This window comes from Lotus japonicus, chromosome 2 (genome assembly GCF_012489685.1).
Source record: "Lotus japonicus ecotype B-129 chromosome 2, LjGifu_v1.2".
Classification (NCBI taxonomy): Eukaryota; Viridiplantae; Streptophyta; class Magnoliopsida; order Fabales; family Fabaceae; genus Lotus; species Lotus japonicus.
Genome location: NC_080042.1, coordinates 48555577 through 48560305, shown reverse-complemented (window position 1 = coordinate 48560305; position 4729 = coordinate 48555577). Strand labels below are relative to the sequence as shown.

The 4729-nt window shown below is 39.7% G+C and overlaps 1 long non-coding RNA gene across 1 annotated transcript; it reads right to left on the bottom strand.

Moving 5' to 3' along the window:
• Window positions 1–387: 387 nt before the first annotated feature.
• Window positions 388–2233, bottom strand: LOC130735434 (uncharacterized). The gene is made up of 3 exons (XR_009018449.1): window positions 2210–2233; window positions 1548–1659; window positions 388–1225 (listed from the first exon to the last, which is right to left on the bottom strand). It is a non-coding gene; the product is annotated as an uncharacterized LOC130735434 (long non-coding RNA).
• Window positions 2234–4729: the final 2496 nt, after the last annotated feature.

Sequence of the window (4729 nt, the reverse complement as noted above, 5' to 3'; positions counted from 1 at the left end):
GACAACGGTAGCACATGCTCCAAACAACCTTAAAATGCATAGCAACAGTCCAAAAAGAAGATCACCCAGCATAACGCGTGCAGAAATCACGTCTTAATCGTAAGGAGACTGTAGCTACAATGACCTACACTAAGTCAAACAACAGCAACAAAAAACCACACAGGAACCTGCAGCCAGCCGCACACCACCCTGCACGAACCCAACCTCGCCTCTTTCACATCGGTTGGCAACAGAACCGATGTCAAATGTATATCTTTCACATCGGTTGGCAACATAACCGATGTGAAATGTATATCTTTTACATCAGTTATATTAGACGTCCGATGTGAAAGATAGACATTGGCACCTTCTTAAATTGGCGATAAATTCTTGTATGGTTATGTGCTTCATCTCTTCAAGCTCCTTTTCATAAGTGCTTAAAAGAGCATTTAAGAAGCAGTAGATACATAGAATGATCATAGTTACAATTTTTTGTTTTACAAAAAAAGAGATCTTTATTTCATCATAATCAAATGTTACTGGGAACAATCCCTCCCGGATAAGACAGAACACAGCAAATACAACTACAGAAATCTGAAACAAAACAGCTAGAACAACAAGAAGATGGAAAGACACTAAACAAACGGAAACAGATAAACAACATAGCCAAAGATTAAACTAAAACTAAGACTAGAAGAAAATTGGACTAGGCGAGACCCCCGGGTCCCTCGCCCAGGGGCGCTGGCTTAAGGCGGGAATTACATTAGGGACTTGGGCCCCTGTCCCGAAGGCCCAACTGGCCCATTAGGATGATTTAGAGGCGCTAGGCCCAACTCCCCCAACTATAAATAGGGGGGATACCAATTGTAAAGGACTCTTACCTCATTTGTGCAATAACAAGCTTGAAATTGTGTTACTTTCTCTCTCTAAGCGGTTACACTCTCACTTCTCTCTAGAAATCTCGCATCACGTTCCTTGCATCTTAGGTACTATACCTCACCTCAATGTTCATGATGGAACAAAAATCTAAATAACAAGATAGAAGGAAGCATCTGCAATCTGCACAAGGTCATGCATCAGAGCATCATATCACGTGGCAATCAGCACCCTTCAACTCCAGCACATCTCAGCAAGAATACAACCAGTTCTGACAGAAAAACAGCTCTAATTGGACCAAAGTAATTCATTAACCCAGCAGCATATCAGAAAAGGAACCAGCAATAGCAGAACCTCAATCAAGTTCACCCTTGCATCAAGTATGGAATCAAACAAATAAGTTAGAATTGAAGTAACCAAGTATTTCCTGCAATGATGCAAATGACAGAAAGTAAATTTGGAAATTGATATTTGCCCACAAAGCACTGGGATTGCCACTAACAGTTTGAGACCTAATTTCACCAATAGCCAAACCATTCATTCACTCAAACACGGTGCTTAGCAGCATATACAAACATCAAATATCAACCATATTTGATGGCTACAATATCAACAACGGTGATGTGACAACAAACATAATTAAAAACCTATAATAAAGCAAAAGGCTCCATGCATTCGAAATAGAAAACTACCTGCAGCTTCGTTTGCTTTGTCATAAACAAACTTTGCAAGCTTGGGGATGACTTCTGTATCCGTTTCAGATTCAAAGGTGAAGCCATGTCGCAGCAGCGTAGCCTTCAAAACCTAAAGACAATGATAATAAACACACGTTAGCACACACAAAATACCCTTAATTCCACAGACAAATTTTCAGTCCTGTAGTACTACACTAGTACCAATTTTCACAGTATTTGTCTTAATTCGACGGCTTTTTCCTTAAAAAATACATGCATGGAAAAAACTTTCAGTCCTGCATACTCCTTCCTTTGAAAATGAAGAAAACTATTCAATCGAGAGACTTGATATCAATTGATTCAATTACTCAATAACCAGACATATATTGTTATTTTTTACCCCATTTCTAAAAAATATTCATTTGAGACACTTGATACCATGGATATTTTTACTGAAGGAGTACATAGTATGGCTATTTTTTTTTATCAAATCCACACTTAAGCTTAACAAAATGAAGGCAAATGAAATAAGAGATTATGTTACTGGAATTTGGTATAAACTGCAGAACCATCAAAAAATCAACAGTTGAATTTTCAATCATGCACTTTACAACACACATTACTTCAGAGGAATCAAATCTGTGTTGGTGAGAATGAGAATGTTAGTGTGTTGTATATACCTCATAGTTAGTGATAAGTCCATTGTATGGATTAAAACTTTATTCCGTTCTTGAATTTCTCTCCTGCTTTGATTGTTATCTACTGCGCATAGATTTTGTTGCTTATTTTTATACAATTGGGAAGTTGATAGGAACTAGGGATCTAGAGAGGAATTGGATTTTGGTCTCTACACCTTAGAGATAAGGGTAGCAATTAATCTGTGATTGTCTGATATTGAACTAAATCTCTAGTTAATTAAGATTAGGTACTAAGGGATTAGCTATCACTAATTAACTAGAAGGAGAACTTGACTAAGGAATTAGTAAGTAATCATATAGACTTAACACCTTGAACAGGTTTAGTGGAATTCATATGTAATCGGAGCGGGTACATGCATAACAAGGGTAACAGATTCAATTCCCTAGTGCAGCTTTTCTCCCAAAGTTTTCAAATCAACAACCGTTTATTTGTTTTTCTTAATTTCTTTTCGTGATAATCACAATCAATCAATCCTCTATTTTTATCTTTGTTTTTTCGTCCTTGCAACTAAATTGGTAAATTTAGAAGTAAACTCACACAATCCTTCTGTTCGATAATTAAAACCCCGGGCGAAACTGTACACTTGCAGTTTGGCACATCAAGTAGCATGTCTACTAAAGTTCAGATTGTATTAGATGGATGTGAAAATTGCATTTTTGAATGGCTATCTGAATTAGGAGGTTTATGTGGAACAACCAAAAGACTTCATCGATCCAACTTTTCCAGACCATGTATACAAGTTGAGAAAAACTTTGTATGGATTAAAGCAAGCACCTAGGGCTTGGTATGTGTTACACATGCATTTGGGTTAGGAGTCTAGTTAGTTATATAAGGTGAATACACTATGTAATTGGTATGTTGTTAATGATAATGATACTCCTTTTCCCTTGTTTCCCTCTCTATTCTCTCTGTTCTTCCCTCTCTCCCTAATTCTATCCCTAACATTGGTATCAGAGCACCGATCTGGTGCACCTGAACCAGAAAATCAAAAAGAAAAAAAATGGATGCAGATTGGTGGAAAGCCATTGACAGGCTTGATGAATCCTTGAAGCGTTCCCATGAAGTAGCTCGCTGACGTGAAGAAGTTTGCCAGCGAGAAGAAGTGGCAGCGGAGTATGAGCGGCATGTGGCCGAATATGAGCAGTAGATGGCTGCGTACGAGCCGTACGAAGCCAAAGCGGCAACAGTCGCTGAACATGAAGTCGCGGCGGAGCGCGAGGCCATGGCCGCAGAGGAGCAAGAAGCAGTAGCGGTGGTAGAACGAGAAGCGGGAGCAGAACGAGAGCGTGCTGCGGCTGAGGCTGAAGAAGATGCAGCGGAGAAGTACGAACAATCAGCGACGGTCACCGTCTTCTTCGGTTCTTCAAAGGCGTTTTCGTTTGGGTTCTTGAACGAATCCAGCGTTCTTCCCAAAATCAATGTCGTTCTTCCTCAATTCAATGTCGTTCTACCCCAATTTCATGATTTAGGGCTCGAAATTTTTTTCCCCCAAATCAGCGATTTAAGGTTTGCGGTTTCGCCCAAAATTGAGAACTCTATGCTCAGCGGCGGTGTTCTTGGTGATTGTGGTGGTGATTCAGCAATTGACGGAGCAGGAAGGCCTCCACGGAAGCCTCCAAATTCGTTCTTTTGCAGTGGCGACCTATGCTTCTTGGTCGCAGATTCTTGGCCGTAAGATCAAGTTTTGATCGTGTAGTACAACTCTTATGTTTTGATGATTACAAGTTAACCTTTTGATATGAACAATTATGGTACTCTAACGTGTTTTCTGAGTGTGCTATTTACAGGCTCTGACCTCTATTCAATCTCACACAAATCAGAAGCACTGTGCTTAAAGAGTGACCCAAGCAACGCTTTCGCAACATCTATGTTCCCTATGAACAATAGAAATGCTTCAGAAGATCTGAAGTTATACAAGCTCTGATAAGGACTCAGTCACTAGAAGTTCTGAAGATCCAGAAGTTCTGATAACCAAGAAACACTGAAGGTTCAGATGTTCTGATGGTGTAGAAGACTCTGAAGATCCAGAAGCTGAATAGTGGAAACTCTGATGTCCAGAAGCAAGAAACTCTGAAGACCATGTACTTCCCTCTGAGTTCAGAATCAGAAGATACAACGTCCAAAGGATCTGTGCTTTCCCTCTGACTCTGATCAACCGGCTTCACAAGTTCCAACATGAAGCATTCCCCTGATCAGAAGTCTCCTAGGTTTAAAGGTCAAGTCACTATCCAAGTACAAAACTAACTGTACCATCTTGACGACCTACCTATTGTTCTCAGCCACAACAGAAGCTGGAATTTCGAGAACTGCCCTCCAACGGTAGCATTTCCATGCAGCGCTCAAACCCTAATCCTTGGAGTATAAATAGAGGCTGAAGATTGAAAGATGCGGTTGGAAGAATTTACTCAAGCACAAGATATATTCAAAAACCTTCAAGCATTCTTTCATCTGAATTCTTTGTGTTTACTATTAGCTTTTTAGAAGCAAATCTCTTGTAAACA